Source organism: Seriola aureovittata, chromosome 18 (assembly GCF_021018895.1).
Source record: "Seriola aureovittata isolate HTS-2021-v1 ecotype China chromosome 18, ASM2101889v1, whole genome shotgun sequence".
Taxonomy (NCBI): Eukaryota; Metazoa; Chordata; class Actinopteri; order Carangiformes; family Carangidae; genus Seriola; species Seriola aureovittata.
Window position 1 is genome coordinate 18,622,324 of NC_079381.1, and position 13,546 is coordinate 18,635,869.

The 13,546-nt window shown below is 43.3% G+C and overlaps 1 protein-coding gene across 12 annotated transcripts in view; it reads right to left on the reverse strand.

Moving 5' to 3' along the window:
• Nucleotides 1–13,546, reverse strand: part of dab2ipb (DAB2 interacting protein b) — a 149,625-nt gene that overhangs the window by 48,983 nt on the left and 87,096 nt on the right. Inside the window, exon 1 of one of the 12 annotated variants that reach the window (XM_056403018.1) lies at nt 5,558–6,122. The exons of the other annotated variants lie outside the window; for them this stretch is intronic. The gene's annotated coding sequence lies outside the window, so the exon portion shown is untranslated. Of the gene's footprint in view, nt 1–5,557; nt 6,123–13,546 lie in introns of those variants that run through there. 12 annotated transcript variants of the gene reach the window in all.

The following is a 13,546-nucleotide window of genomic DNA, read 5'->3' on the forward strand; positions in this document are numbered from 1 at the left end:
CGGTGGGAAAATCCTGGGTCCTTGGCCGGAGAGAGGGACTCCAGGAAAAGGGAAACAGAGGAGAAAAGCACAGAGAAAAAGAAATAGGGAGAAGGGGGAGAAAATGAGGCCGGCCAGCTTTAGGGAGGGGACGCACTGCCAGATGTATCGTATGGTTGTTTTCACATAGCTGGCGACCCAGTGAGGGAAGACTGATGTCACAGCTGAGATATGCTGTCAAGAGATGCTTCAATTCAAACCGATGTTCGAGCTCTAAAAAAAAAAAAAGCCATAGCCCCAGAAATGCCAGTCATCTCCTGTCAAATACTTGCATGGAAACAGGTCCAGTTTGGCATCGACCAGTTTCAGTATTTCTTATTTAACTGATTCTCGGACGACAGGAGAATATTTCAGCTCGATCACTCGACAGTCCGCAGAAATCACATAGATGTAATTATGTGAAAAGGCTTAAGTGGAACTCTAAAGGAGCTGGCGGTAGCCATCTATTTCAACAATGGAAGTCATTGTGAACTGTACAGTGGAAAGGTCTTTGCACCCCATTATAGGTGGACCGGTTCCTCCAGCTCCAAAACAATTTAAGTATCATTTGGGAGGTGAAACTGAAGGAGGTTTTATGTACTTGTTCCCCCTGATGCAATGGATTAGAGTTGCTTGCTCTTATCACAAGTAAACAGACCTGCATGCCTTGCTGTTTTGGAGAATGGCTGGGTAAAGGTTAACTATAAAGCCAAGGCAAAGTCTGGAGACTAAACACTCAAGGGGATTTCCTCATTCCTCTGGTCTGGGTCATGATAATATCATAGCCCATACGGTTGTTTTGAGTGTGACTATTCTCGCACATAACGTGTTAAAAGGCAAGGCTTTTCTGTCTATGGAAGTTTGTTTGTGATCACAGTAACGATAGAGGGAAACTGTCCAATCTTCACTATTCATAGGAAAATGCATTTTGAACAATGGTCTTCTGTACTAAGAGTCATGAGACTCTGTGTATATTTGCATTTGTGTGTTCAGAGAGGGTTTCTGTGCACACACTCACACACACACACACACACACACACACACACACACACACACGCACGCGCACACACACACACACACACACACGCACACACACACACACACAAACAAACAGAAAATGTATTTGTATTCCACGTGATTTTGTGAGAGAAATCCATGTCAAATTGTGCCAGGGAGTGTGTGGGTGGGTTTGTGCGAGGTCATGAGCCAAGTGTGCAGCAACAGACACCAACAGGATAGGTTCATGAGAGAGGGTGGGAGTCTCTCTGCTAACCGTCTTGTCTGTAGGCAGCCCCTGAGAGGCCGCACCTCTGAGAAGTTATTCCCCTGCTAACCGCTAACCTGTTTAGAAGAGGCACCACCTGCTTGCACAGAGGTAAAGAAAAGGAGGAAGGGAGGGAAGCGGAGAAAAATAATCAGCGGACGCATTCCAGGCAAGCTTCCACAAGTCTACATCACAGAGAAGTGGGTGGCGGATGGAGAGAGGGTGGGACATGTTGGACAAGTAAATGGTGACAGAGGGCAGGGAAGAGGAGGGCAAAGGGAGGAAAGAAAATGAAGAGACTGACAAGACGGAGACAAGAGCAAATTGAACTCACTCCAATGACTCATGCAGGGAGAGAATATGAATATTGCTGCAATAAGGAGGATCGCAAGACCAAGTAGAATAAGTGTTAATTCTACTGCACTGAAACTGGGTTGCTGCAGTTCAGTGTCATCTCTCCCGTGTAGGGACCCAGACAATGTGACAATATATACTGCAAGATGCTAGAAATGCGTCAACCCTCAATATCTCTGGTTGTATTAGGTTGTTGTGGGCGATATTGTATAAATGTAAAGAAGTACCTTAGCAAATCAGGTACTTAAAAAACATAAGGCTGGCATTATTCATATATAAACATTTTTCTTATGTCAAAAAAAAACCCATGAAAAGACCAGAACCAGCTCCATCTTTCATTACTGTCTGACTATGTCTATGGCTCTCAGCCCTGAGCCCATTCATTCCTACTGAAGAGAAAAAAACATATCAAAAACATGTATATTTTTCATTTTCAAAAACGGTTCAGAGATTTCCAAGAAAGAAAGTCAAATTTCGCTGAAACAGGAAGAAATAGTGTATTTGTTGGGGACTATTTTCAGCTATAAATTATAGCGTTTGAAGATTTTATCCCCATCCATACAACCTTACTTCTCTCCTAAATCAACAACAGTCAGTGAGTGAAAGAGGAATGCGCCCCCCCACCTTTAATGTGTTCTGAAAATCAGTAATCAGCGTAATGTCAGTATCCAGATCTGGTCAGGAAAGTGCCCAATCAATGGGATTTTGTGCTACCGCAGAGCCAGTCAATAGCTGCTTAAGTGCTAAGTTAAAATATCAACCTACTCCAAGGACTACAGGGGAAGTGGGAGGAAATGGAAAGCAACAGAGGGCATTAGAGATCTCTCCCTCCATCACTTTACTCATCCCTCTATCGCCTGCCCTCCATTTTATTTTGTAAAGCACAGAGATGAAGAGATAAAGTAGTGGCACAGTGTTTGTTTGTGAAAAAGAAACATATAGAGATAAAGAGCACGAGAGCAGAGAGACGGAAAGAGACCTATAGGACTGATGCTTGAGAGCTCTCCTCTCCTGTTGTTCCTATTGACTCCGCGCTACAGCCTTCAGGGCACGAGAAAGCGAATGAGTGATTCAATTATTGACAACGCACAACTCTGCCCCATCATGAGCATATGCTCCTCTTTCATCCTCTCCCAAGCAGGGTTGAGGAAATGCAGAATAATGCTGCTGAATGTCATCGACCCAGCGTACTTCGACTTCATCTCGCATTCACTATGGAAAGCTAGATTGAAGTCGACCGTCCAACCTGCAGTTTGCAAACACATATCACCGATTTTAAAGCATCACAGCTGCTAAATACAAGCTCTTGGAAGCTCGATGTTTTTGTGTAAGGTCTGGCATTCTCTCTTTGCCTCTAAATCTTTCTCAGATTGATCATTTTGATTAAAACAATGTCCACATTCTCCTAGAAAAGTTTGAATCCTGTATAGTTAAATGCAATTGGTGGTTTCATAACTTGATGACACTTCCATTCTCCTGGGATGTTCCTGCTTGTGTGGTCATCACTTAGCACTGTTTGTTATGTGTTCCACTGTGGTTGTTCCTCCTTCCCTTTTTCTAAACCGCCAGTGGTTCAGACCTTTTGACCCCCCCCCCAACCCACCCCACCCCCAGTCGAGTGGCCCCTGGGTGCGGCATGGCAAGGCCCCGCCTCTCCCTCCCTCTACATGTGTCTGATCAAATGCTCTGCTCCACTTCATCAGCTCTCAGCAAATCAATGGACATCACAGAGATGATCTTTGACAGAGTAATTACACAGAGACAGACCACTCAGAGAATGACATGAAGAGATGGGAAGGAGAAGCGCAAAAGATACTGTACAAAGCTCAGCGCTGCATTTATTCTCGCCTCTCCCTGCCACACAGATCTAATCAAGAAAATGACTACGATATATATTATATATATATTTAACATCACAATACATCAGTGCTTAATGTCATTAAATGGATTTTCGACATCGCACAAGTTGAGTCCAAGAGCAGGAATTAAGAGCAACAACCTGGAAGGTGAACATTGCATAAGAGATTTAGTCACCCAGAATAAACTAGTACACAAAACACTGGAGCATAAACAACTGAAAACTGTCGTGTCTCTTATGCTTTGTCATTTCATGTCATCTTATTTGTTTCCCCATTTCTCACGCGGCTTGTCTCATCTCCATCACACATTCGCTCTAACCATCTCTCCCTCTTGCTCCTCTCGCATGTTTAAGACTGTGAAAATGACTAACAGCTCTATTTCTCACCTTGCCGTCCCTCGCCTGGGCTACTGGTTAGCAAGCTTTATCCTAAAATAGGATTGTAGCAACATACTAAAACACACATGCTCAAAACATATGCATATCTACATGCAGTGTGTGTGTGTGTGTGTGTGTATGTGTGTGTGTGTGTGTGTGTGTGTGTGTGTGCATATATTAATGTGCATAGAAACATTTTCTCACGCATGCAAGCAGATACAGTACCCCAGGCTGGGAGACAACAAGGAATCACACTGTTACTGCACACAAACACAGGCTGACACAAATGCTTATAGCATAATATGTAGAAGTCAAGCGTGGTTTTACTCTGGAGGGCTCAACAGCAAGCTTACAATGAAGAAGACCACCAGCTGAGCTCTCACACTGAGGCATATCTGCATACTGCAGTAAACAAGAGGACAAAACCATCAAACTATCATTTACGTGTTTGCTAAACCAAAGATGGCTTTCTCCCGTGAAGCCACCTCTGAGAAGAATAAATGTTTGGTTGGACGCTGTTCTCCAGTGGAAATGTTTAACTAAACTCTTCCCCCATGAGGAGGCAGGGAAGAGTTTAGTGACTCTGTGCTTCAGTGTTTTATTTGTCTTCTCAGTAAGACAAATTTAAACGGAATAACTCAACTAACCGGAATAACTTAATTATAGTATGTGCGGCCGCGGACTAATTTCATGCATGTCGGTAGCATGGACGGTGCTTTTTACACCCACGTGATTTTTGTTGCCACTGTCAAACTGTGTATGAAGCGTTAACTGGACCGCAGATGTTTGTGACAATATCAAATCATCGTCATATAGCTGACACGATCATTTGTTCTGACTGACTGAAAACCATCTCGTAAGATTATTTCAAATCTCATATAAAAATAGAAGGCAGTCAAAGATTGCAAATACTGGACAAGATGACGACCGATGACCGAGAGTAGTCTTGTGCAGATATTAAAATGTGTCTACATCCAAATGAGCTGTTGATGTCAGAGACCCTCAAACTCTCTGTCTTTGGACCACACACTTCTCCTCAAACTGCTAATTGACTCCAACATATGACTTGGACCGAGCTTGCCAGCAAAAATCAGCGGCTGACCTCACAGCGTGGCCCAGAGCATCTGATTTGTGTTAGCTGGCTGCCCTCTGTCACACAGGCCAGCTTTGTGTGATGTTGCTACATTTAGAATATGGTCAACACTCACAATCAAAACCCGTTCTCTGCATTGTCATCTCTGGTGTTTTATCACACGTAATAAATGAACTACTCTGAATGAAAGCCCTTTGGGAGTTAAAAGCAATTATGGAATAATGACTGAGTATCCTGAATGTACGCAGGATGGTGTAGTGTGTGTGTGTGTGTCTGTGTGTGTGTGTGTGTGTGCGTGCGTGCGTCCGTGTGTGTGTGTGTTTGTGTGCGTGCGCTCAGCAGAGCAACCTCCCTTGCATTGTCACTGATAGAGAGAAGCAAAGAGAGAAGAGGACAGCACAGCTGGAGTACAAACAGCACACAGAGGCAGAGGAGCGTAAACAGTCTCAATGAAGCATCCTCTACACGCAGGGTCCACATTTCTATTCCTGACTACACGTTCACATAAAAAATGATCTCCCACTGCATGAACCCAAGCAAACCGACGCACAAAGGACGGTGAGTGACACGTGAAAAGCAGGATAACACTCACCAGGCATTGTCAGAATTCCACAGAACAATCAAAGGCGGGCGGAGAGAGGAGCCGAGGCTGACCCAGAACAAGAGGGGAGGAAAAAAAAGGAAAAAAAAGAAAAGCAGGGATGGATAAGGGTAGAGGCGATTTCAAAGCTCCATTTTTCCCCCTTGCTGCCGTTGCACACTGCTGCTCGCTTATTCTCTTCCTCACTTGTGGTTCTCTTCCTCCTTCGCTCCCTGACTCCTTCTCTCTTTCCTCCTGCTGCTGCTTTAAGGCAAGGGGTGGAGAATAAGCGCTACAATGCTCTCTCTCTCTTGCTGCTCCCTCTCCTCCTTTCTTTCTCCCACCCTCTCTTGCTCACCCTGTACAGAGCATGCCCTACTTCCTGGGTTGCCTCTGACACGGGACACACTCTCTTCTCTCCTCTGTTTGCTTTCTTTCACTCCACATGAATGAATTTAAGGGTAAACCGAAACCTGACTGATTTGGGAATGATGAGGATTTGTCCCCTTCTCTCCTCCGCTGTCTCTCCCCCCTCTTACTAACTCCGGCTAAGCCCTCTCCCTTTCACTGTCCGTGATTGACTGCACCTCCCATCTCTGTTTCCTTGCGCAGGGAGGAGCCTGCATATGGTGTGCGGGGGATCACATGTATGTGTGTGTGTGGTGCAGCCTAGCTTGGCCCTGCCCCCCCCCCCCGGTGCAGCTCCAGTGGGAGTGTGTGTGTGCTCTTTGTCCTGTCAATTCTGGTGCGAGGTGTGCTTTCCCTGTCAGCCACTACTGCTGCTTCTGTCGCCACCGCTGTCGTTGGGACTGGGTGCATGTGTCGCCAACCAGCCCAGAGTGTGGACTTGGTTCAGCTGGGAGACTAGGACTCACGCTGGGGCTCAGACTGAAAAAACACTGCACATATGAGGCTGGAGCTCAGTTTTGGCAAAGTGACTTGGCCGGTGGGGCCAGCCAAAGGGTTGATAGTAGTAAGACTGGAATGTGAGTGGGAGAGTTTTGCCATGCTCAATTTGAGCCAGGATTGGTGGACTGGCAGAGGAGATAGGGGTGAGTTTGAGGTTATTTCTAGAGCTCACTGACTGGCAGAGCTGGCACAAGGGGATAAAGGGCCGGGCGGGACAAACCGATAAGGCAGGGCAGCTGTGGAGGGCTGGTTCACAAGAGTCACAGTCTTTAATCTGCACTCCCTGCACGTCTGCAATGATGTCATCAAATATGACATCACCCTTACCCCTCATTCTCCTGGACACACACTCACACACACACACACACACACACACACACACACACACACACACACACACACACACACACACACACACACACACACAGAGGTTACACCCACATTGTTAGGTTTAAGTACTAATATCTCAGTAGCTTGTTGCTGGCCACCTGTTTCCTCCTGAAACTGACAAATAAAAACAGTTGTACCTTAAATATTTCCAGTGACAACGATTCTCATTTCACTCTATTTTAGTCAAAATCTGTTAATATCCCCATTTTAATCACCTAGAAGTCATTGTTGGCACTGAATATATGTGTATACAGTAAATATCTGACTAATACAGCTTTATACAGTAGATAATTATAATGATTACAGGTTCATTAAAACCTGTCTCCTCACAGTGTACGGAAATTAAACTACTTCACTGTAACAGCATTTGTACTGACTTTAGTAGCTGCAGACAACAATTTTAATTTAATCTCAGCCTGTTGTGGGTTATTGATTAATTATTTATTGTTATAGTGAGTGTGATGTCAGGTGCAATCCAGTGCAATTGCTCTGCAATCAAAGGGGGGTGGGGGGGGTGGGGGGGGGTGTGGATTACCCCATTTATCCATGATAAATTCTGAGACCATAGCTTGCGGTGCTGCTGTTTTATGTTGCATCGGTCTTCTTTGATTAGTTTCCTCCAGAATAAACACACATTTGAAGCAAACAGAGAGCAAATGTGTGACTTTACGGAGGTGATAGAACGTGACTCCATTAATTTATCAGTGCTTGTAAAACACTGTTGCGCGAGCTCAGACCTGCTGTGGTTAATACATTTACCAAGAAAAACCAAGTTGTATCAGTATAGATCGCAGCAAAAAAAAAGTCATTTCATATTTGCATTACATTCTCTTCTTCTCTGTCTGCAGCGTGTAAAAACTGTAAGTAAAAGCTGAACTGATGTATGCACACAAGACTGACACACAGTATGTGATTAAAAAGAGTCCAAAAAGGAAAAGAGAAATCCCTTCCTGCAGAATTGAACTGTATGAAGGTTTCCATACAGCATTCTTTTTACTGAGCTGCTTATTATTCTGATGCAAACCCTGCTCACTACTCTCACTGTTAATGGAAGCATGGCCCTAACTGTAATGATAGCAGGCTACGTGTGGCTGCTTTTGAAGATCAACCTTTTTTCTGTCTTAATTGAGCTTAATGAAGGTTTTTATCAGGAATGCTTCACCATTCATGCCTCTTGGCTCCTGTCCATTCATGTATTTCACTGTTTTCCTCTATCATCCTATCAGTTCAGAATCTAAGAAGCAACTCCTTTCTGGTTCACTTAATCCAATTAGGTAAGCCTAAAGCTACCACTCCTCTCACTTCCCACACATGAGCCAATCACTAATCACCATCCCTTTTATCAGTCCAATTAGCTGCACCTGTAACACGCTGCTTCCAGCTCCTACGGCTGATGCCAACATTCAATCACCGCCTTCCCCACCGCCACCACCACCAGCATAGAGACTCCATCTAGAATCAATGGGATGATGCTCAGGTGGGGTTATGTTGCCAATAATCTAAATAATTTTATCAACACTGCTCTGTATCCATGAACTAGTCTCCTCATTTAACTATCATAATACACATGCAAATTTAGTGTCAGGAAAATATGTCTGCTGACATCAGCTTTGATGAACATTCCTTTGTCAAGGTGAAAACAGTTGCAGCAAAATGTGTGAATACAGTAACTAAAGCTGTTTGTAATTTAAGCCTCCGATGAAATTAAGCGTGAGGTGTTTTATATCCAAGCTGCGGCCTTCAAATATATATAAAAATCTGCAGCTCAGCCTTTAAAACCTGTGTCATAAGCAATATTTAAAAAGTGCAACGTATTTTTAAGCAACGAAAAGCTCAAAACTCTGAATGTATCATTTGAAAGATGCCGCCGTTTCTGACAGAACGGACAAGAGTGCAGTCTGATTGCGGCGAGCTCTTTGAGAGGGTTTGTTAAAGCACAATGAAAAGCTGAACGTCTGACCCAGACACAATCCAGCTCACAATGACAGCACTCAGAGAACATAGCCCTTTTTTTTTTTTAAAGGGATACTGAGATCTGTCTGGCGCCATCTCATCTCTCCTTCGCTTCAGTGTTTGTCCCTTCATTTACAATTCTCCATGTAATCAGCATGCAATACAGTGCAATGACAGCTATCACTAAAGAATGCGACAACGGGCATCAGACTGTAGGTATCCGTCTAATAGATTGTGACCGATTCTAGTCAATGGCAAAAAAAGAAAGAAAAAAGAAACGCTATTTTACAATGGTTCTCTTGTAAACGGGAACGAGAGTGACAGCAGGGCATGCTGTGAACTGAAATGTACCTTTGACTTTAGTGGCAACCCATCGTTGTGCTCAGAGGAGGAGCTGGTAGCAGGCAGAGAGGTAAACAGACAGCTCGACACCTTGGTACTGAAATGTTTGTTTCTAACTAGGTCACGCTGCACCAGCCGAGCTGTGCTGCTGTTACGCTACATATGCCAGTCTCTCTCTTCTCTCTAATTCAGTCTGAGCCATATCAGATAAATATTACAGCGATAGTATTTTATTAACAGAGAATAAAAATTGGTATTTATCAAAAGGAATGAAAAATAACAACAACAACAGTGTCCATATTATTAAATGCTAGTTGAATGTGAGTGGCTCTGCTATATAGATGAGGCTCAGAGGAGATTATCCCTGCCTGTGCTGTCAATGCATTTACTTACTTTACTAATAAAGATACTGGTTACACTGGCCGGGCCTTAGTCCAGACGCACCCGCACACCATGACAGTCTGACCTTGATGAGGCAGCGTCTGGAGGAGGCAGAGTAAGTGGTGGATAATGAAGTGCACCAGGAACCCATCAAGCCTCATCACCGCTGAGTCAAAGTCTGAGGCGTTCTATCACACCAAGGTTTCTTAATACGCTCTATAATATAACACTTCCGGAGTAGAAATCTAAAATAGAAGTAACAGTAGTAAAGGTTTAATGAAACGTGCAAAATTGTTGATGTGGTCAAAGAGACTGATGAAAGAGGGCAGGTCATAAGACAGAGGAGTGACATGAGTTTTACGCTTGAATGGTTTCCAGTGATGCAGCTTCGCTATCACGCCAGGAAGTGCCATTCCAAGAGACTGAAACATTTTTTTTTGTGGATTTCAGGGACAGATAAGTAACTTAAGTCTTGTGAACGAAGATTGTGCAATGGCTTGTATGAGGTAATACAGTCTGACGAGTAGTCAGGTGACTCCTCTATCTTTGCAAACCAGTTTGCACGCACATTTGACTACAGTGTACATTCAGAGCATTTAGAAACGCTATCAAAAGAATCAATATTAAAAGAGCACTAAGCTTCACGCTGAGTTTAGCTGCTGGGGATGCAAGCCAGATGTGACTTGGATTAGTTGATGCAAAGTCAGAGGTGGAGACTGGTGGTCGGAAAGCCAGCTTGTCTGTGATGTGCAACTTGGCGATCCAAGTCACCGCAGGCTTACATCCCCAGGAACAGAAGTGAGGATGACGCCGATCAAGCTGTCGAAATTTGAAAAGAGGCATCCTTTTAAACATTTTCTGAACATACTGGATAGGCAGATGGCAACTAGCAATGTAAAAGCCCTCCCCTCCACCAGGGGCTGGGATGTTCATGATCATACTCCTCACATCACCTTTTACCACGAGAAGTGACACATTGAAGTCTTGGTTAACATCCCCTGCAGATTGATTGTGGCTTCATGAATACTGTCATGACACTATGGAACATTAACATCAGCCAATAATGATAATAATGACAATAATGATGGTGATCTACATGGTGCATTCTAAGATAATGTCCCTCTTTTACGCTCTGTAAGTAAGTTTGGATAGTGCAGTGAAAGGCATGCTACACTATGTCAGATCCACACTGTGCATGACTGACTTCTGCAATATATGGGCTTTTATTAGTCCATGGTAGAGTAAAAACCCTGGCAGACCCCCGTCACAAAGATCACACACCATGCACGCACGCGGGTGCACGCACACACGCATGCACACACACACGCACGCACACACGCACACACACACACACACACACACACACACACACACACACAAACACTCAGACAACAAAATGAGTGAATCGGAGGGTGAGCAGTAAAGTGGCAGAGAGGCCTGTTAGTGAAGTGAAAGGGGTGAAAAAGCATCTAGAGTCATCACCATGGTAATTTAGAGGGTCTGTAAGAGTCATTGAGTACCATCTGGACTGTCATTGCCACTGAACTCTTTTACGTGCGTGTATGTGAGTAGTCAATATAGAGAAATGATTTGTACGTCCTAACCAAACAAATTTATCTCTGGCCAAAAATGTATATTTTTTAAATTAATAATTAAATTTTTAGAGCTTCCCACCAGCTTATGACCCCCTTTAGGGATCAAACAGCAAAATAAATTATCATTTGTTGAATACACTGGTGTGTGCAACTCAGCTCATACACTTTAACTCTATCCCTATAGTTTTCATTACATCTCATATTCTCTCAATTCACCAACAACGATTCTTCAAGAAAACTTCACAGTTTGTAATATTTATAATACTGGTGCATGATAAATAAGTGAAAAGCCTGTGACGGCAGTAGATTAAAGAGAGGAATGAATGAGTAAATGAGTGTTTGCGTGTGTACTGAGCAGTTCTTTAAAGGGATGCGCAGGGTGCTGCTTTGATGGGGTTCTCAGTATTCCTGTCACGCCCAAGGCCCTATCCATTACAGCTCATTACCCGGGGAAAGAATGAAAGAGAGGAGACCCTTGGCCGCGCTCACCGGGGCTCACAGAAGGCCCAGCAGGGTTAAACATCAACCGAGCCACCAAACCCCACCAGCTGGGCAGGTGTCAACAACACTAGGATTGCTCCGGGGATGATTCTGCTACTAATTATACAGAAAGTAAAGTGATCAGAGTGGCAATACACAGAAAAGCTCCCTAGAATACATTGAAACTAATGCCCAGCACCAGCCTAATACACAGTGTATATTTCACACATTCCACATTCTGTCCATTTGCTATACGGATGAGCGAAGCATACTTTCCATAAAGGAAGTAAATAACAAGCAGAAGGTTTTCTATCAGTGCTGAACCGAGAAGTGGAACCAAGGCCATAAGAAATCTGAATACATATTAGCATACTATAATAGAAGCTCCAATTGCAAAACTTTCTTCAATGTGTTTGAGGGACTGTGCTTACAGCTGTAAGCTGAATCTAAGAACATCAGTGGAATTTCTTTGGAGGGTAAAATTTATGCATCACTAAATTCTATTACAAACGTTATTACAGAATATAATCACCTTAATAAGCAGCAGGTGTGTCACTCACTGGGCTCTCAGCTGTGGTGTCCATTTTTATGCCACTGAATGCAGGTTTTGAGATAAAACTAATACATTTATTAAAATCTTTGGAATTAGAATTTTAAAAAAACTATGCAGTTGCTTATAAAGTCATTTTCTAGAGTAGTCCTGATACTGGTGCTACTAACGGAAATGCCTCAGATACTGCCTAAAATACAGTATCAGGTATCAGTGAGTACACAGTCCCTGCACCGATCTGATACCACATTATTTATTAATAAACTCCACAATTTCATATTTAAATAAAACAGCAGCTTTTCCGAAAATCAATTCTTCTTCCCTGCTCTAAAACAGTAGCTTACACAGGAAGTTGCGCTGTGCAGCCACTGGTAACTAGTGTTGTAGAAACCGCAAAGAAGAATTGATTTTACAGTAAACAGTGTAACATTAGCCGTTAGCAAAATGTCAGCAATTTGGTTCAGTTTTCCTGTTTTGACCCTGAGACACTCCCAACATCTCCTTCACAACTGTCGGAGAGGATCGTTATCACTTAAATTCGTGATGATGTTGTATGTCTCTGAGAGTGTTTGAGCAACCAAACACAAGCAGTAACTAAAATCAGTCCTGTTCTGAAGCCTTAGTGTATCTCAGTTAAAGTGCTACTTTGACGAGCCTTGTTTTTACAGGAGGATCTAACCTTCGATATCAATTTATAAAAATCTGTTTGACTCTGGCAAAACACTGAAACAGACAAAATGAAAAAAAAAATATACCTGGGTGCTAGAAACATCAAAAGTGAATACCCATGTCTGTCCTTGAGGCAAATGAAGAGCACCGTGTTTATTAAAGCAGGACGAATCAACCTTTTCAAAACACCCACCTCCGCATAAGCACCGAAACAACACCGCATTACTCTTGAATTAATAAAATCCTCATTATAATCTTGAATAGAAAGAGAGTCCATAGTAATCCTCACCGAACTACAGGCATTACATTTTTGAGATGTTATTAATGGGTTCGTTGAATCCACCCTAGTCTGCTTGGGACACAGGCTGATAATGCACAGCGGTAGGTGAAACCTGCTCTCTGCAACACATTATTACCCCGAGAGCTCTGTTTCATCTACACCAAATCATGCTGATACATTGCAAATGAGATGGAGAGAAGGGAAGGATGCCAAAGACAGAGGCAGAGGGATGCACTCTTCCTCTGCCTAATTGTACTGCTGCAATGAGCATAATGAAAGCACTGCTGTTGTTTTCCTTCAGACTGGCAAAAAATCTGTAACCGTGCATTTGATTGTTGTCACTACTAAGTACATTGCTTCTCTGGACAGCATCCAGGCCAATCCATACTCTGTGTGTTTGTGTGTGTGTGTGTGTGTGTGTGTGTGTGTGTTTGTGTGTGTGTGTGTACTAT